Source organism: Sebastes fasciatus, chromosome 18 (genome assembly GCF_043250625.1).
Source record: "Sebastes fasciatus isolate fSebFas1 chromosome 18, fSebFas1.pri, whole genome shotgun sequence".
In the NCBI taxonomy this organism is placed as follows: Eukaryota; Metazoa; Chordata; class Actinopteri; order Perciformes; family Sebastidae; genus Sebastes; species Sebastes fasciatus.
Window position 1 is genome coordinate 1,435,748 of NC_133812.1, and position 21,083 is coordinate 1,456,830.

Here is a 21,083-nt window from a genome sequence, read left to right on the forward strand (position 1 = left end):
GTAAGCCTTTTCCCCCAGGGATTGGGTTAGGGTTAGGATTAGGGTTAGGGGGGTTAGGTTGAGGTTAAGACGCAGCAACCTAAATGACTGCTATGAGGTGCACAGGAACACGGGGACCGGAAGAATAAAATTCTTAAAATTGCCTTATTGAAACAAATAAAATGTTGTTAAAATTACACTATTAAAATTGGAAATTTAAAAGGATTAAAATTATTATTAATTGTATCATTAAAACCCTTTGAAGAAGTTAAAAAGGACAATGTAAAAATAGCAGCTGCCATAGTTAGAAATATAATTAAAAACAATTAAAAACATATAAAGACATCTTTCTAAGGTATACGATACAAGAATATAAACAATAAGAATAATTTTATAACTACGATCAAAAAACACACACAAACTGCGGATTAGTAAGATAAATAAAAGTGCTACAAGAGATATTATAAGTGCTTGTGAGGAATCAAATCGTGCAGTTAGTAATACATGTTGATATAATAGATTTATATATACAAAAGGATCAGTGTAACAGTATAAGAAAGACTTCTTTATGGTTAAAAAAAGTCTATGGTGAAAAATTGTTGTGGAGGAGGCTGCAATTAAAACAATTTTCCAGGAGATGGCGTCCGGGAATAAGGAAAAGATTCCTTGAGCTTTTAAAAGACGCCAGGTCCCGTCTAAGATAAGATAAGATAAGATGATCTTGTGAGTGACTGTCGGGTGGTATGGGGACCTGGATTGGAGCATGGGTGGGGGTGGAGCGAGTGGGAGCGAGAGAGGCCAAGGTGCTGTTTTTAACTGTTCATAGGAATCGTTTTGAGTAACTTTTAAGTCTGAGACTGTTGAAGAGTGTGGTGGTGGAGTTTTCGAAAACTGAGGGTAGGGAGGAAATGCGGTGGAAACGGATTATCTGAGATTTAATGATGCCTTTTGAAGGTATGTTTTGGGCGGTAGCTGGATTTATGGAGAAGTGCGTGGGTGTCGGTGGCTTTGAAAAAGACTTGGGTGACTATGCGTTTGTGTGTTGAATTATGTGGCCGGAAAAAAACTGTTGTATCTAGAAAGTTGACCTGTTGTGTGTCTATTGTGTACTTAACTGTGATGGACGGGTGGTGGTTGTTCAGGGTGTGGATAAAGGCTGGGAAGAGTGCTGTGTCGTGGGTCCAAATGCCGAAAATGTCGTCAAGGTAGCGGAGGTATACTGAGGGTGTATGGGTGCACTTGGCCAAGGCTTCTCGTTCCCACTCGCTCATGTAGATGTTGGCATAGGAGGGGCGAATCGCTGACCCATGGCTGTTCCGTGGACCTGGAGGAAGTGGCGGTTGTTAAAGGTGAAGTCATTGTTATTAAGGCAGATATTTAATAATTGGATAATTTCCTTGTCCGGTCTATTATTGTTGGGGTGTTTTTGAAAAATGGATGTGACTGCTTGAAGGCCTGATTCTGTGTGAATGTTTGTGTATAAACTGTCTATGGTGAATAGGTGTGATTGGTTGGGAAAGGCCATGGGTCGGATGATGTCAAGGAAATGATATGTGTCTTTGATGTAACTAGGGTGTTTGGTGGAGAGGGGGCCCAGGAAGTGATCAATGTATTGGGAGAGGTTGTATGAGGTGCTATTGCAGTCGGATACTATGGGTCTGCCGGGAGGAACTTCAAAGGGAATTGTCCAGGTGGATGGGTCTTTATGAATTTTGGGTAATAAATATAGGTGTCTGGGGCGGGGGTTATCAGGTCCGAAGAGAAAGTCTCTGTTTAGCTGTGATGAATTTGTTGTGGTAGAGTGATTGTATGATGGTACGTAGGGTTGACTGTGTTTGTTTTTGGATGCTGTCTGGGATGGGTCTGTAGTACTGTGTGTTTGAGATTTGTCTGTTTGCTTCCGTGAGATATTGGTGACGGTCCATGATGACTATTGTGGAGCCTTTGTTTGCCGGTTTGATGATGATGTTGGGATTATGTGTGAGTTGTGTGAGGGCTCTGCGTTCGACTTCCGACAGATTGTCTGGGACATCCGTCGGATGCCGATATGTCTGCAGGGCCTGTCTGTTGAGGTGAAGGAGGTGGCGGGTTTGTCTGGCCAACTGGGAAGTGTCTGGTTCCCAGTTGGAGGGGTGTGTGAACGGAGTGAATTTGTTGGTGCTTCCAGATTTGAAGTATGTTATGATTTTGATTCTTCTATGGTATTGATGGAGATAATAATAATAATATGTTTATTTGTATAGCACTTTTCAAGCACAAAGCACAAAGTGCTTTCCAAGGCAATTCATATAACGTACAACAGAATACACTGAAACATAAATAATTAAATAAAACAATAGGATGGGAAAAATAAAGAATAAAGAAACAAGCATATACATATTCATACAGTAACATATGCACATATACAGCGGGTAAAATAAGTATTGAACACGTCACCCCAGCTGATCACATCTGATCCAGCTGTCAGTCGGCTTTAACAGCTGTTTGTGTCTGAACTGTACTAATAAAGACAAGTGCTCTTTATATTATTTATTCATTATTAGAGTCTGTAGTTATTGATATTCTGATTGTGAGTTAATTATTTAATAACTCAGAATATGACTATGGTGTCTTTTGAACACTGGACATTATTTATTAGGCTAAAGGGAAAATGTAAATGACGTAACTCATATAAGACCCGACGTTCAGGAATTATCAGCTTCATGTGACTGAATGGAAATGAGGATAAATGATGTAAAAGGTGTTTGACAGACAGACTCCTTCTCTCTCTGACTGTAATAGTATCATTAATAAAAGTAAACGGGAGAAATAACAGATCATGAAAAGAAAAATCATTCTAATAAATGAAAGTTATTTTAGACCCGTTTATCAGCTATTATAAACCCCTCTCAGTTTCAGGCTGCTTCACTGACGGTGTGTGAAGGAGAGACACTGCAGGTCCTTCTGCTGCTGTTCAGAGCTTCAGTTAACACAGATTATAAATAGATGGTGAATCAGAAGACAACTAAACTATAACACTTTTAATCTGTAATCTGTTTTCACTCCGGTATAAAACTCCAATGATGTTGAGAGGTAAAGTTATCAGATCAGTCTGGTCGGCAGCAGCGTCCAATCAATAACTGATATCCAATAAGGGGGCGTGTCGGTCGGTAAAAGACTTCCGTGGAGGATACACTGGTGTATCCTCACTCATCGCTCCTCCGGCAAGCCTCCTCTATCCTCGATCCTCGCTCCTCGATGCACAAATAAGGGCTTTGAAAATGGCGCACCTCGATCGAACTTCCGGTTCGATCGAGGAGCGAGGAAACGAAAATTAAGAGCTTTGGCACGCACCCTATGACATGTTCTGAGCTGTGTGTGTAGGGACATGAATGGTTGCGGTGTGGTGTTGGTGTGTGTGTGTGTGTATGAGCTGTGCTGTTTTACCTCTCCCATTCGACGGCACAGGCCTCACCCTGGAATAAAACATATTGGTCGTCTTGTGTCAGGCTCTTACCTTGAACTGTGTAGCTGGAGGTTCCTATGGACCGTGGTGGTTGGAGTTGTTTGGGGGGGGTGGTAGTCGTCTCCTTACAGGTCTGGCTTGAGATGTTTTGAGCCGTGTGTCCCAGTTGTTAGTAGGTGGTTGGGCCTGGTGGGGACACTCAGGAGAGACAAAGATCCCACAATTGTCCAAAATGGCTTAAGAATGTCTTAAGAGCAGGCCCATTTGATGGAGAGAGTAGGCCTCCTCCTGCAGAAAGGCAGAGCCCTCCACTCGACGATCAAAATTAAGATCTTTAATAAAATTAGGTTTAAAAAAAAAAAGGGGGTTAAAACCATAAAGGTTAAAAATGGTAAAACCAATGAAAGGGTAAAACCAAAAAAGGTAAAACCATAAAAAGGTAATTGTGCCATAGAATGTTACCCTGACGTTTCGCAAGTGTATTGCTTCTTCAGAGGGTTTAGGAGGTGTGCAACACAGCAAAGCCGATATTTGAGCAATCCAGGAAGGAAGTGGGGGTGTGTCCTTCCTGCAAGGCTCAATCGGCCAATCAGTGTGTGTGGTGGTATGTCCTGTAGTGTGATTGGGTGGTTTGTGTTTAAATTTTGGAGGGAAAGCGGGTTCTGGTGTCTGATTGGTCCAGTAGGGGGAGGGGGAGGGGGAGGGGGAGGTGGTTGATGACTAGGGGTGAGAGAGTATTATGACAGTCCAAAGGTATGGTTTCATGTATGGTGTGTAGCTCCTTGACAGGGCTATGGTCTCACACCCAGCAGAGTGGGGTTTAAATCCCCCCGTGGACAACCTGCTTTCCCATCCAATTTTATTTGGTGGTAAGATAAAATACAGATCAGTGGCACTGGCTGGGTTAGGATTAGGGTTGGGTGATCCTGTTTTTGGTTTTATTGCGCTGGCCTACTGATCTGTTTGTGAATGTATGAGTGTGAGGAATGTTCATGTTTGTTGTGTTTGTATTGCTGTGTGGAACAGTAGATGAGAGGCAAAGGACAGCTCCCTGCCCCGGAAAGACCTGCCACCTGAGTGTGGTCTGGTGTGAAGGTGGAACAGTGGTGGGATGACTGAGTATATTCTGTGTTCTATTGTGTGTATGGTGTCCAGTCTCAAGCGTTGTCTGTATCGTTTTCTGGCCCAATTGATTGCAATTTGGAGGGCCATAGGGTTGCGGGTGGTGTTGCAGAGGGTGGAGTCATGTTGTTGTTTTGCATCCAGTGTGTAGTGTTTGCCTGTATTTTGCTGCGTGTGCTGTCTGTAGGTGTGGATGGTTTGATGAAGTCAGTGAGTCTATGGACCCGTCTAAGCATGCCAGGTGGGAATGTGTGTGTGAGGATGGCCTGGTCTACTGTGTGCTTGTGGTGGATGGCTTGTATTAGTTTGAAGTATTGTTTGCTGATGGTCCTGGTTTCTGGGTCTGGTGGGTGGTTGAGTTTCTGGGTGTATTGTGTGTCCATGGCTGTGGTTGTATGTTTGGTGGGGCGGTTATGGCGTGTTCTGAGCTGTGTGTGCAAGGACATGAGTGGTTGTGGTTTGGTGTTGGTGTGTGTGTGTGTGTGTGTGTGTGTGTGTGTGTGAGAGCTGTGCTGACTTACTTCTCCCACTCGAGGGTACATCCTTCACACTGTGAATAAACATGGTGAATCGTCTTTGGTGTGGGGTGTTACGTCCACTAGGTGGAACAATAACCAAAGATTAGACAGAGTCAAAGTGAAGTGCAAAATTAAGGTGTTTAATAAAGAAAACTAAAGGTTGACAAATGTGGTGGAGGTAGGGACAAAATGGTTGTGCCAAATAATCAAAATCAAAACCAGGCCTAACTAAGTCTGCCTTCTTTAAACACAACATAAACAAAAGGCTGACTAAATTATCTAAAAAACAGCGGTGTACAAAACATACAGGGGGTGGCACCAACCAATAAATCTACTGTTTCTAGACATGAACAAACTACGTGCAAAAGGTGTACAGGGTACCCCAAACTTACCTATGCCCTCTACCTCCTTACCACAAACCTTATCTTTTACTTTCACACTAGAACCAGATGTCTGCACAAGTCAAATACATTAGTAGAAATTAGTCAGAGAGAGAGAGGCAGCCCAGAGTGTGCCTCTTTTGAATGCAGCCCATGACAGCAATTGGCTGGATGGTAGGAGAGTGAGCCAATCAGCAGCTGACCAACTCTACACAGATGGACTCCAATCACCTCCATTATCACTCAGTCCTGGGAGCACCTGCAAGACAAGGGGGAGGGGCAGAACAAAACAGGAGAAAGGCTCTGCAGGCCTGTCTGGCCCTGCAGGCACGTAACATGGGGGCTCTTACCTTGTAAGGTGGAAGTCTCTAAGGTTGTTGGTCCTTTAGGTGGTGGCTCGGTAGGCCTTCTTGATGTTGCTTGGGGTGTCTCACGGATGGTAGGTCCTGTGTGGTTTGAGTGTCCCAGTGAGCCTGATAAAACAACTCAGAAGAGGAGAAGGCTTTCCAACACAGCCTGCAAGTTCTTTAGATAACAGGAGTCCATATGCTGGAAAATGGAGGCCTTTCAACTAGACCAACCTGCAGCCTGGCAGAACCCTCCACAGACGATTGAGGGGTTGTAACTTTATTAAGATTAAAATTAAGATTAAAAATCAGGATTAAGAAACAATCGATAACAACACAAAGGTGTATTAAAAGATTAAAATGATAAAAAGAGTAAGTGGTTTCCTGATGTTTCGCAATTATCTTGCTTCTTCAGAGGGTTAGGGTGTAGTTGTGATTAGTTTTTGTATCCATATTTTTTCTGCTCTCTGTCTCTGCCCCCTGGTCCAACGATCATTTGATTCGAGTCCTGAGATGATGACATCGTCCGGGGAGTGTATTTTTCTGAAGGCGGAAATGAGTCTGTTATTGTGGAAGGGGGGTTGTTGTGCTAGGATGTTGTGAAAGTTATGTTTTTATGTTTTTGTGTAGTTGAGTGATTTGGTGTGAGAAGGTAGAAACTAATGGTATGAGTAGTGGTGAGTGGGGTTAGGGTTAGGTACCTGGGTTGGGGGGTTAGGTTTAGGGTAAGGTACTTGGGGTAAGCCTTCTCCCCCAGGGATTGGGTTAGGGTTAGGGTTGTGGGGTTAGGGGGTTAGGGCTAGGGTTAGGGTTGGGAATGGGATACAGACCCTGGTTCGGGTAGGGGAAAGGGTTAGGTTTGGGTTAGGATTGGGGTTGGGTGATCCTGTTTTTGGTTTTATTGTGCTGGCCTACTGATCTTTTTGTGAATGTATGAGTGTGAAGAATGTTCATGTGTGTTGTGTTTGTATTGCTGTGTGGAACAGTGGATGAGAGGCAAAGGACAGCTCCCTGCCCTGGGAGGCCCGGTCTCGGATCCCGGCTCAGTCGACCCTGGGGCTGTAATGAAGGAGGACCAGGATGAGGACCAGTGAGCAGGTATGCTGCTACCTGGGCTGGAACTTATTTATTTTCTTGTAGGGTACTGCACAGGTTCTGGTAAAAAAGAGAGTCCAGATAAAACAAGGGGAGGCCCGTGCTTGCGGCACACCCAAGAAGGAGCACCACCGCGAGACCAAGAACAAAATAGGCAATTCCGTGCATGATAAGGAATGAATAACTATAATAAGAATATAAGTAAAAAACATGCGAAAGTGCTGGAGTAAGAAGTGCTAAAAGCTGATTGTACTCATGCATAAGTTGTTTAATTTAAGTGTGGTCACATTAGCACTCCCTCATGTGTGTGCACAGAAGCACAGGCCCCCAAAAATAAAATGGACTGGTTGAAAAGGAGTTGGAAATAAAACCATACATTAAAGAGGATATGAAAGGATATAAGAGGTTAAGAAAATGACGTAAAAATGCATGGAGGGGATTCAGGATAAAACATCAATGGTAAACAAACTAGGAGAAATGAAAATTAAAAGGCGTGCAATATAATCAAGAGGTTGAGAGTCCTGCATGCATAAGTGTTGGACGCAATCCTTAAGAATTTAGATCACGTTATGGAGTGCTTGAGGTAAAACATGCAGAATAATTATGAATAAATACACACATACTGACTCAATTAGGGTAGTATATAAATAGGTTAGTAATAAATAAAAACATATCAAATTAGAGATGGGAAAAGGATAAGATGAACAAAGACAAAAATGTATATATAAAAATAAATAAATGAGCAATTTAGATCATGACCATGGAAGGTTTGATAAAGGAAAGGGGGGGACCTGTGCAGGGTATCACAAAATGATGTTTATTAGAGAAGCCCATTTTGGAGTGGATGGAAAACGAATTGCATGTTGAATGGTTTGGTGGAAAGTTTTAATTGTGGTGTCATGTTTTCCTCCAGGGGGGTCCCAGGTAGCAGCGCGAGTGTTGTCCTTGTATGCTGTTGGGGTTGGGATTAGGGTTAGAGGGAGGTGTAGGGTAGAGGGTTGTGGTTAAGGTTAGGGGTTGGGGTCAGGGTTGGAGGGAGGTTAAGGGTAGAGACAAGGGTTTGGGGTTGGGGTAAGGGTTAGGATTAGGAATGAGGTTGAGGGTAGGGGATCAGGGGTAGGAGGAGAGGGGCAGGATGGTTGGGGTTAGGGTTAGGGTTAGGGTAAGAGGGTTGGATCAGGGTAAGGTTTGGGTGTTAGGGTAAGAGGGTTAGGGTAAGGTTTAGGGGTTAAAGGTTAAGGGTTAGGAGTAAGGGGTTAGGGTTAGGGTAAGAGGGTGGGTCAGGGTTAGGGTTAGGGGTTACATAATCAGGAACTTACGCCAGTGTTTCAAGATGAGTTTGGCTGTGGTGGGCTTCCAGGTGATATTGTCAGGTTCTGTTATGAAGTCTTGGGGTGGGATTGCAGGGACATATGTAAGGTGAGTGGTGATGGTCTTGTTGATGATAGTGAGGTTGCTTTTTTGTATGGGGGTGAGGTTAGGGGAGAAGTTGATGATGGGTACTTATATGTCTGAGTTGGGGAAGGCGACCATTGCCTGTCTTTCCAGGGCTTTCAGTTGTTTGCTGGAAATCTGCTTGGGGTCCTGGTCCCTGTTTTTGATTCCAAGTGAGATAATGACAGTTGCAGTGGTGGGGTTAGGTACTGTTTGTCCGCTGTGGGAGTGGGGATATGAGGTCTCTGCCGGACCAGGGATCTGTTTGGGTTTCCGGGGCAGTAGGAAGGCCGGTGCTGAGGGGGTGCAGGGAGGGGTCCATTTAGTAAAGGATAGGCGGGTGGTGTGGGAGTGGAGAGGAAAGGGTTTCTGTCTAGGCTTGGGGTGTGGGTAGATGGGTAGTCTGGGTTTCTCCTTTGTGCAGAGTGGAGGGGGATAGGGCTGTATGGTGGGTTTCCTCTGTGGGCGGGGGGCCTGTGGTGGGTACGGTGGGGGATGGGGGGGCTGGTTGGATGCAGGAGTGAGTCCTCGGGTTGGTGGTGGGGTAGGGAGCAGGGGTTCCCGGTTAGCCTGCTGGTGGTATCGGGTGATGCATTCGGAAAGGGTAGTGCGGGGTCCAAGGGAAAGGGAGGACCTGTGCGGAGCTGGCAGTGGTGGGAAGTCCTCCTCATCTGGGATCTCCAGGATCGGGGGCAGGGAGCTGTCCGACCTGAGGGTAAGCTTGGAAGGGGGTAGAGAGGAGGTATGTGTGCTGGTTGTAGTCTGTTGTGTGTTGAAGGTGTGTTGTACTGAATGTATGGTGTCCTGTCTTAGCCTGGGCTCATATCGCTTTCTGGCCCAACCAATGGCTATTTGGAGGGCCAGGGGGTTGTGGGTGGTGCTGTTAAGGGTGTGTATGGTAGACTGATAGTGTTGTTGTAAAATGGTCATGTTGGTGTGCATCCAATTGATGGTGTTGGCTTGTGTGTTCAGTAGGTGTGGATGGCTTTATGAAAGCTGAGAGTTTGTTAACTTGCCTCATCATCCCAGGTGGAAATGTTTGTGTGGAAATGGCTAAATCTGCTGTGTGTTTGTGATGTATGGCCTGAATGAGTTTGAAATACTGCTTGCTGAGTATTCCGGTTTCTGGATCTGGTGGGTGATTGAGTGTTGGCATATGTTGTGTGTCCATGGTTGTGGCTGTATGTGTGGTAGGGTGGTTGGCTCGTGTTTTGTGGTGTGTGTTGATTGACATGAGTGGTTGTAGTGTAGTATATGTGTGTGTGTGTGTGTGTGTGAGAGAGCTGTGCTGACTTACCTCTGCCACTCGAGGGCACATCCTTTTCTCTGTGTAAAAACATGGTTAATCGTCTTGAGTGTGGGGGCTCTTACCTTGGGACTGCAGGTGGAAGTCTCTGGGTTGCTGGTCCTTTGGGTGGGTGCTCAATAGGCCTTGTAGAAGTGGCTTGGCGTGTCTCCTGGATGGTAGATCCTGTGTGGTAGGAGTTTCCCGGTGGGCCTGATGAGACAACTCAGAAGAGAAGGCTTTCCAAAAACAGCCTGCAAGTTCTTTTTTTAGATGCAGGAGTCCATGTGCTGCAAAATGGAGTCCTAAAAGCTAGGCAAAACTGCAGCCTGGCAGAGCCCTCCACAGACGATTTAAAAGGTTTTTAACTCTAATAGGATTAAAATTAAAATTAAAAAACAGGATAAAAAAACAATAATAAAAACACAAAGGTGTATTTAAAAGGCTAGAAAGATAAAAAGAGTAAAAGGTGTCCTGTGCCGTCGAGTGGTTCCTGACGTTTCGCAGAGGTCCTGCTTCATCAGAGGAATTGGGTTGGTTAAGGGTAGAGGTAAGGGTTAGGGTTAGGGTAAGGGTTAGGTTTGGGGTCAGGGTCGGAGGGAGGCTGAGGGTGGAGGCAGAGGCTAGGGGTTAGGGTAAGGGTCAGGGGTCAGGGTTGGAGGGGGGTGGGAAACAGAGATGGGGGATTGGGATTAGGGTTAGGGTACAGGGATCAGCGGTCAGGGTTAGAGGGGGAGGGGGATGGAGAGGGTTAGGGTTAAGGTTAGGGTTAGGGTTGGGGGTCAGGGTAGGAGGGGGAGGGGAAGTATGGGCTAGTGATAGGGGAAAGAGAAAAGAGAGGAAGGGGGTGAGGTTCAAGGAGTAGGGGATACTGTGGAGAGAGGGTGAGGTTAGTCGGCATTGAGACCTCTGGGTGTGGTAGATGTGAGTTTGTCGATCAAGATTTTTTCTGCTCTTTACCTCTGCCCACTGGTCCAGCAGTCGTTGGCTTCAAGGCCGGAAAATGATGAGATGGTTGGGTGGGTGGTGTTGGAAGTGTTGAACCAGAGGATTTGTAAGCTTACCTTCCCCAATGGTGTACAGGTGCTGTTTCAATCTGGTGAGTATGGTGTGTTTTGTTTCGACGATGTAATGTTTATGGCAGAGGGCGCACGTGATGATGTATATGGTGTTGGTGGTATTGAGGGAAAAGGAGCCAAGGGAGGGATAGGCTGCTCCACTGAGGGGGCTGTGGATGAATTTTCTGGGTTTGTAATGTGTGCTGTGTCGTGTATGAAGTGGGGGTCTATGGTCGGAGTATTCGGATCTGATGAGGATGTCCTGTAGGCTTTTGTTTTTGAGGTATGCTGATATTGTACTGTGATGTTGAAGTGCTGGGTGGTGTGTCTGGAAGTCCGTGAAGTTGTGTTTGATGGTGCGGTGGAGCGTGGTGATTCTGTGGGAAAAGTTGGAGACAAAGGGTAGGAAATGTGGGGGTGCGGAGGTCGGGGGGTGGGGGTCCGGTTGTGGTGGCGAGTGACTGTCGTGTGGTATGGTGACCTGGGGTGGAGCATGGGTGTGGGTGGAGCGAGTGGGAGCGAGAGAGGCCAAGGTGCGGTTCTTGATTGTCCGGAGGAAGCGTTTTGAATAACCTCTTGATCTGAGGCTATTGAAGAGTGTGGTGGTGGAGTGTTGAAAGTCTGAGGGTAGGGAGGAAATGGGGTGGAACCGGATGAGCTGGGATTTGATGATGCCTTTGAAGGTGTGTTTTGGGTGGTAACTGGATTTATGGAGAAGTGCGTGGGTGTCGGTGGCTTTGAAAAAGACCTTGGTGAGTATGTGTTTGTCTGTTGAATTATGTGATCGGAAAAAAACTGTGGTATCTAGAAAGTTGACCTGTTGTCTGTCTATTGTGTACTTAACCGTGATGGATGGGTGGTGGCTGTTAAGGGTGTGGATGAAGGCTGGGAAGAGTGCTATGTCGTGGGTCCAAATTCCGAAAATGTCGTCAAGGTAGCGGAGGTATAGTGAGGGTGTATGGGTGCACTTTACCAAGGCTTCTCGCTCCCACTCGCTCATGTAGATGTTGTCATAGGAGGGGGCGAATCGCTAACCCATGGCTGTTCCGTGGACCTGGAGGAAGTGGCGGTTGTTAAAGGTGAAGTTATTGTTGTTGAGGCAGATATTTAATAATTGGATAATTTCCTTGTCCGGTCTTTTATTGTTGGAGTGTTTTTGAAAAATGGATGTGACTGCTTGAAGGCCTGATTCTGTATGGATGTTTGTGTATAAATTGTCTTTGTCTATGGTGAATAAGTGTGATTGGTTGGGAACAGCCATTGGTCGGATGATGTCCAGGAAATGGTAGATGTCTTTTATATAGCTCGGGTGTTTGGTGGAGAGGGGGCCCAGGAAGTGATCGATGTATTTGGAGAAGTTGTATGAGGTACTATTGCAGTATGTTTTTTTCGCAGATCTGGAGAAAGTGGTAGAAGTTAGCCCCAGGGTAGCTGTCCAGTTGGATGTTTTGGTAGGTGTGAGCCGGGATCCTGTTGATGTTGGAGTCCCTTAGTACCACTACCGGTTTCCGTCCTCCGAAATACCAGTCTTGTATTTTTCTGTTGGGTCGTGCAATGTGGTAGCTGGGTCTGAATGTAGCTAGGGGGATGGGTGTGGGAAATGGAGCGGAAAGAGGGGGGGGGGAGGGTCCTGGGGTATTGTGGTCCAGATGTGGGGATACGCTGGTTCCCGGAGTGGCCGTGTCCAGCGGCGTGACCCCAAAAGAGCGTCGTGAGGAGGGCTCAGATTGGGCTTTTGTGTGGGCATTGTTAGCCTTTGTATCCCCATTCATCACATGTGTACCGTCCTCTGTCTGGTCGATTGGGGCCCACCGCTCGGCCAGGCCGGTCCGGGAACCAGTGCCATCTGTAGGAGTGGAAGAAAGGGGAGAGATTGAGTCCTGAGTTATGACAGAAGTGTTGGAGGTAGTGTGAGTGCTGAGGGAGAGTCCAGGTCAGAAGTGTTATAACACTTCTGAGTGTTATAACACTTCTGACTTCCCATCAGTACCCATTCGGGTGACTGATGGATTTCAGCGCAGACTTCCAGGAGTTTTCCTGTGGTGCTGGCTGGGATGTGATGAGGCTTAGTGCTAGAGGTGGGATGTAGGAGAATTGGTGTTGGTGAATGCAGTGGGGTTGTGGTTTTGTGGTGGAGGATGGGTAAGTTGGGTGACAGCTGAGGGTTAGGGTAAGCAGTGTGGGTCTCCTGGGTGGCTTGTTTGGGCCCCCAGGAGACCCTTTTGACCCTTTGGGTGAGTGGGGTGGATGTGGCTGATATCGGGGTTGCGGGTGGTGTTGTTTAGGGTGAGTATGGTGGAATGGTAATGGTCCTGGAGTATTGTCATGTTGTTGTTTTGCATCCAGTGTGTAGTGTTTGCCTGTATTTTGCTGCGTGTGCTGTCTGTAGGTGTGGATGGTTTGATGAAGTCAGTGAGTCTATGGACCCGTCTAAGCATGCCAGGTGGGAATGTGTGTGTGAGGATGGCCTGGTCTACTGTGTGCTTGTGGTGGATGGCTTGTATTAGCTTGAAGTATTGTTTACTGATGGTCCTGGTTTCTGGGTCTGGTGGGTGGTTGAGTGTCTGGGTGTATTGTGTGTCCATGGCTGTGGTTGTATGTTTGGTGGGGTGGTTATGGCGTGTTGTGAGCTGTGTGTGCAAGGACATGAGTGGATATGGTTTGGTGTGTGTGTGCGTGTGCGTGTGCGTGTGCGTGTGCGTGTGCGTGTGTGTGTGAGAGCTGTGCTGACATTCGAGGGCACATCCTTCTCTCTGTGAATAAACATGGTGAATCGTCTTTGGTGTGGGGGCTCTTACCTTGTAAGGTGGAAGTCTCTGAGGTTGTTGGTCCTCTAGGTGGTGGCTCGGTAGGCCTTCTTGATGTGGCCTGGGATGTCTTACGGATGGTAGGTCCTGTGTGGTTTGAGTGTCCCAGTGAGCCTGATAAAACAACTCAGAAGAGGAGAAGGCTTTCCAACACAGTCCATATGCTGGAAAATGGAGGCCTTTCAAGTAGACCAACCTGCAGCCTGGCAGAACCCTCTATAGACGATTAAAAGGTTGTAACTTTATTAAGATTAAAATTAAGATTAAAAATCAGGATTAAGAAACAATCGATAAAAACACAAAGGTGTATTAAAAGATTAAAATGATAAAAAGAGTAAAAGTTTCCTGTGCCGTCGAGTGGTTTCCTGACGTTTCGCAATTATCTTGGTTCTTCAGAGGGTTAGGTTAGGTACCTGGGTTGGGGGGTTAGGGTTAGGGTAAGGTACTTGGGGTAAGCCTTCTCCCCCAGGGATTGGGTTAGGGTTAGGGTTGTGGGGTTAGGGGGTTAGGGTTAGGGCTAGGGCTAGGGTTAGGGTATTCAGGGTAAGCCTTTTCTACCAGGGATTGGGTTAGGGTTAGGAGGGTTAGGGTCAGGGTTAGGGTTAGGGTTAGGGTTAGGGTTAGGGTTGGGAATGGGATACAGACCCTGGTTCGGGTAGGGGAAAGGGTTAGGTTGAGGTTAATGAGGTTAAGACGTAGCAACCTAAATGATTGCTACGAGGTGCACGGGCACGCGGGGACCGGACGAATACAATTCTAAAAATTGCCTTATTAAAACAACTAAAATGTTGTTAAAATTACACTATTAAGATTAGAAATTTAAAAGGATTAAAAGGAGGGTCCACGTTAAAAAGGACAATGTAAAAATAGCAGCTGCCATAGACAGTCCTAAAGACATCTTTCTCAGGTATAAGATACAAGAATATATATAATAATAATAATATATGTAGAAACACGATCAAAAAACACAAATGCGGATTAGTACAATAAATATAAGTGCTAAAAGGGATATTATACAGTAAGTGCTTGGGAGGAATAAAAAACATCAAATCGTGCAGTTAGTAATACATTTTGGAAAATATAAGGATATAATAAATTCATATATACAAAAGTATCAGTGTTGCAGTATGAGAAAGATGTCTTTATGGTTGTTAAAAAAGGTCTATGGTAAATAATTGTTGTGGAGGAGGCTGCCATAAAAACATTTGTCCAGGAGATGGCGTCCATGGATAAGGAATAGATTCCTTGAGCTTTAAGAGACGCCAGGTCCCGTCTAGTGTCGCTGTTCAGACCCAAAGAAAATACCCATATTGATCATAATAAAATACATAAAGGCAAAGAACCCACACAATAAAAATAAGATAAAAACATAAAATTGAGAATTGTAAATACATGGAATTAAAAATAAATAAACATTATATGTGTTAGTATGAATAAGAAAACATGCCATTAGTAATAAATATGAGTTTTTTAATTTGCTGATCAGCGACATAGATTAAACTGGGACTGTCAGGGAAGGAAAAAGGGAAGAGGTTAGGGTTAGGGTTAAGACCTCAAGCGAATAGATGTAAGGTAATGTTTACTTTATTTTTAAGTGTCAATGATAAAATAATTAAAAGGCTTAATATTTTTCGTTGAGACCATACGGTTCAATAGTTTTTAATAAACAGATCCATTTTCTCTCCGCTGTCCGTCTCTGAGCTGTGGACCACTCACTATTACTAAAGATTGGAGATTATGTGGGCCGTGGAGTTTAAAATGTAAATATAAAACCGTTTTGCCATTTCCTCTTTGCATAATATATTTATGCTGCATGATTCTAAGAAGGATTGAATTACTGGTTTCACCGATATAGAGTTTGTGGCAGGCCCGACATCTAATAGCATAGATAGCATTACTGCTAGTTGGTTTAAGGGCCTGCCACAAACTCATACCGGCTCTACCATGACTGTTAAAAAGATAAGGCAAATTAATCAAATCTACAGTATATCCGCCGGATTGAAGCGCTTCCTTTTGAGGTTTAGAATTAAAAGCTGTATGTACTAAAAAAATCCTTAAGATTTGTGTTTCTCCTGTGAGCGGAGATCATACGGCACCCTCCTAGCACTTCACTGTTATTTGGGGTGGTTTGAAAATTAGATCTAAAAGTTCTGATAAGGGATTTAGTACTGTCGGAGTGAGTGATGCTGAGGGGAAGAAGAGTGGGGGTCGGTTGGTGGTGCCGCTGGTGCGTTATTTTGAAGGAGGGCACCGTTGACCTCCGCTTTAATGCTTCTAAGGAAGTGCTTTGAATATCCTCGCAGCCTCAGTGCACCAAAGAGGATTTTAGTAGCTTGCTCCACATCCTCCGGGTAAGTACAGATCAGCTGGGACTTTATTAAACCTTTAAAAGTATGTTTTGGGGTGGTAGCTCTGCTTGTGTAAGAGTGCATGCCTGTCTGTGGCTTTAAAAAACACCTTCGTAGCTAAACCCTTGGTCTGTTCATTAAAATTGTGAAAGAAAACTTTAATATCCAGGAAATCTATTTGAGAATGGTGTAAAACATGTTTTTATTTTTTATTTTATTGTGATGTGTGTTTAATATTCCCAGGAAATCACAGAAGTCTGTTTCAGATTGATCCCATATGCCAAAGATGTCGTCCAGGTAGCGGGTGTAAAGAAGAGGTTTAGTTTTACATTTTTTAAGAGCCGAAGACTCCCACTCCATTAGATAAATATCTGCATAGGAGGGAGAGTTTTTTCTACCCATGGCACAGCCGCACATCTGGAGGAAATATTTATCATTAAAGAGGAAATCATTCCTCGTCAGGGTAAGTTCTAAAAGTTGTAAAATGAAGGAGTCTGGTCTGGTGGTCTGGATGCTGTTGAAAGATATGTTTAATTGCTGAAATGCCTAGTGGTGTTTCAATGAATGTATAAAGAGAGTCTATTGTGAAGAGAAAGGTGTGTTTAGGTACTGTGATGTTATTCATTTTATGGATAAAAGTATATGTGTCTTTAATGTAGCTTGGATGTAAATGAGAAAGTGGATTAATATAGTAGTCAATGTACTCTGCTATGCGCTGGGATTCGGAGCTGCAGTCACGGCTGACCGGAACCACAGAGGGGACCGTCCACGACTCCGGGGGTTTATGGATTTTCGGGAGCAGATAAAAGAGGCGAGGCCAGGGTTCATCTGGACCGTCCAAGTAGGTTTTCTGTTTGGCAGTGATGTATTTGTGATCGTATAATGTTTTAACTATGTTCCTGATTAAAGTTTGGGTTTCTAACTGTAATGAGTGTATGAGTATGTGGTGTTGTTTAATTGTCTGTCTGCTTCCAATATGTAATTATTTCTATCTTGTAGGACTGTCTGGCCGCCTTTATCGGCAGGTTTGATGATTATGTGTTTATTGTTGCTTAATGATTTAAGAATGTGATGTTGTTCTGGAGTAATGTTGTGTTTTCTGTGAGGGAATGGGCGCCAGTGAGAAAGTGCATGTAAATCATGATTAATTAATTGTGTTATTTCTGGTGAAATTTTGTTGGAGTGTGGTTCCCAAATGGACGGTCCAGTGAAAGGTACAGGCTCTCTCGGCTCCCTATCTCCAAAACAGTCCCGGAGCCTGAGTCTCCTGTGGAAATAGTGGAGGTCCCTTCTGAGCTCCGGCCGAGTGGGAGGGTTCAGAGTGGGAATGAAAGTGAGGCCTTTTTCCAGGAGAGCTTGCTGTATGGGGGAGAGGGAGAAGGTGGAGCAAAGGTTGGTTATGTTAGAGGAGGGGGAGTTGTATTGTTACAGTGGTCCCTGGTTATTAGGGTTAAAGCCCCAAAGAGGCAGAACCCTATTGAGTTTGTGCCGTTTTTTATTATTGTTTTATGCCGCAGCTCAAATTCCTGTGAGCTGGAATGAGCTAGAAACATGAAACTTTGGCACAATAACTGAAAATTATGTGCAAATCCTTCACAAGAAATATGACCCCAATTGGCCACATGGTGGCGCTGTAATTAACGGCCAAAAACGCGATTTTGGAAAGGCCACTCCACTCACACCGTAAGTCCGATTGATTTGAAATTTGACACACATGTCAAGTTCCATGTCTTCTACAAAAAAGTCTCTTGGACCACTAAAGTCCACCTAGCTAGATTTTCCACAATTTGAATTTTTTGAAGAAGACATTTTTGACATCTCCTCTTAAACTTTAGGTCCGATTGCTACCAAATTTTTTCGGATCATGGACTAATTTCATCAAAAGTTATCAAAAGCTTTTTATATCTTATTGCGTTTTGAAGATAATGATCAACGAACCTTTCAATGGGCGGGGCTTAGCAGGAAATTGGGAATAATGGAAAATAATAGGAAAAAAAATAGGAAATAATTCATTGACCATTAATCCAATCATCATAAATCTTGGTAGATATCTTCAGTACGTACTTGGGAATAGGCGCATTAAAGTATTTTCCGCTCAACCCATAGGGGGCGCCAAAAATATCAAAAACGTATTCCTCAAGATCCGGTGGACAGAATTTCATCAAATTTGGTGCACATACTCTGGGGGCAAGTATTAACCAAGATCTGAAGTGTCATATTGATCGGTACATGTGGGCATGGCCTATTTAGCATTATATGCTAAATTATGCCTTAATCAATTTGCTGTGAGCTGTAACGAGCTAGAGACATGAAACTTGGTACCATAACTGTACATGATGTCATAATGCTTCACATAAAATATGATCCCAACTGGCAACATGGTGGCACTGCAACATTTTCAAGGCCAGCCCCCTCACACCATAAGTCTGATTGACTTGAAATTTGACACACGTGCTGCTGAATGTGCTCTACAAAAAAGCCTCAAGAGGCCTTAGATTTTTAAACTAAATTTTTGAAAAACACATTTTTGACATCTTCTCCTAAGACACCTGAAGTGTGCTGCTACAATACACTCACAGTTGACAACATACTTCATTTAAAGAATATGGTTGGTATTAATCTTTATTTGTTTTTAACTTTGTTGTTAACTTTTTTTTTTACTTTAATAAAATTTGAATGAAACTAGACTGAGTTCCAGATTTCCAACTATGATAAAAAATCTTTACTACTGGATGACACATTTTTAAAAAAAGTGGAAATGTAGTTGTACATCTGTCATTTAGAATGTTCATACATATTCTTTTATGTATTACAGTGATGTCATTATCCTTTAATGATGTCATATTCTGGAACATTAGGCTAGTTTAGGTAGACACCTGAAGCGTGCTGCTACAATACACAAGAAAGTTGACAATCTCTACTCAGTTGGATATTTGCAACATACTTTTTTTTTTCTTCAAAATAAAGCTTCATTTAAAGAATATGCTTGGTATTAATCTGTATTTTTTTTTTACATAAAAAAAATAAAATTCTCTCACAGACTTTTAATGAAACTGGACTGAGTTCCAGATTTCCAACTATGATACAAAATCTTTACTACTGGATGAAGAATTTTAAAAACAATTTTAAATGTAGTTGTCTAAATGTCATTTAGAATGTTCATACATATTTTTTGATGTATAACAGTGATGTCATCATCCTTTAATGATGTCATATTCTTGAATGTTAGGTTAGTTTGGGTAGACACCTGGAGTGTGCTGCTACAATACACTCACAGTTGACAACATACAAAAACAATTTTCTTCAAAATAATGCTTCATTTAAAGAATATGGTTGGTATTAATCTTTATTTGTTTTCCAGATTTCAAACTATGATAAAACAATCTTTACTACTGGATGAAGAATTTTGAAAAAAACAATTTTAAATGTAGTCGTCCATATGCCATTTAGAATGTTCATACATATCAGTTGGATATTTGCAACATACTTACTCTTCAAAACAGTGCTTCATTTTAAGAATATGGTTGGTATTAATCTGTATATATTTTTAACTTGAAAAAAAGTTGTTTTACTTTCATAAAATTTGAATGAAACTGGACTGAGTTCCAGATTTCCAACTATGAGAAAAATCTATACTAATGGATGAAGAATTTTGAATTTTTTTTTTTTTTAAATGTAGTCGTCCATATGCCATTTAGAATGTTCATACATATTCTTTGATATATAACAGTGATGTCATCATCCTTTAATGATGTCATATTCTGGAACATTAGGCTAGTTTAGGTAGACACCTGAAGCGTGCTGCTCCAATACACTCACAGTTGACAATCTCTACTCAGTTGGATATTTGCAACATACTTACTTTTTAAAACACTGCTTCATTTAAAGAATATGGTTGGTATATATTTTATGTTTTTAACTTGAAAAAAATTGTTTTACTTTCATAACATTTTAATGACACTGGAATGAGTTCCAGATTTCCAACTATGAGAAAAATCTATACTAATGGATGAAACCTTTTAAAAACAATTTTAAATGTAGTTGTCTATACTGTATGTCATTTAGAATGTTCATACATATTCTTTGATATATAACAGTGATGTCATCATCCTTTAATGATGTCACATTTTGGAATGTTAGGCTAGTTTAGGTAGACTTTGCTTTATGCTTTATGAAACTGGACAGAGTTCCAGATTTCCAACTATGATACAAAATCTTTACTACTGGATGAAGAATTTTAAAAACAATTTTAAATGTAGTCGTCTATATGTCATTTAGAAAATGCATACATATTCTTTGATATATAACAGTAATGTCATCAATCATTAATGATGTCATATTCTTGAATGTTAGGCTAGTTTAGGTAGACTTTTATGAAACTGGACTGAGTTCCAGATTTCTAACGATGATAAATATCTTTACTAATGGATGAAGAATTTTAAAAACAATTTTAAATGTAGTTGTCTAAATGTCATTTAGAATGTTCATACATATTCCTTTATGTATTACAGTGATGTCATCATCCTTTAATTATGTCATATTCCGAATGTTAGGCTAGTTTCAGTAGACACCTGAAGCGTGCTGCTACAATACACTCACAGTTGACAACATACTTATTTTGTTTTCTTCAAAATAAAGCTTCATTTAAAGAATATGGTTGGTATTAATCTGTATATGTTTTTAACATTAAAAAAAATATATTTTCATAAAATTTTAATGAAACTGAACTGAGTTCCAGATTTCTAACGGTGATAAAAAATCTTTATTAATGGATGAAGAATTTTAAAAACAATTTTAAATGTACTTGTCTCTATGTCATTTAGAATGTTCAAACATATTCTTTGATATATAACAGTGATGTCATCATCCTTTAATGATGTCATATTCTGGAACATTAGGCTAGTTTAGGTAGACACCTGAAGCGTGCTGCTCCAATACACTCACAGTTGACAATCTCTACTCAGTTGGATATTTGCAACATACTTCTTTTTTTTTCTTCAAAATAAAGCTTCATTTAAAGAATATGGTTGGTAATAATCTGTATAGAGTATTTTTTTAACTTAAAAAAAAAGAAAATTCTCTCACAAGCTTTTGATGAAACTGGACTGAGTTCCAGATTTCTAACTATGATAAAAAATCTTTACTAATGGATGAACAATTTTAAAAACAATTTTAAATGTAGATGTCTATATGTCATTTAGAATGTTCATACATATTCCTTGATATTCAACAGTGATGTCATCATCCTTCAATGATGTCATATTC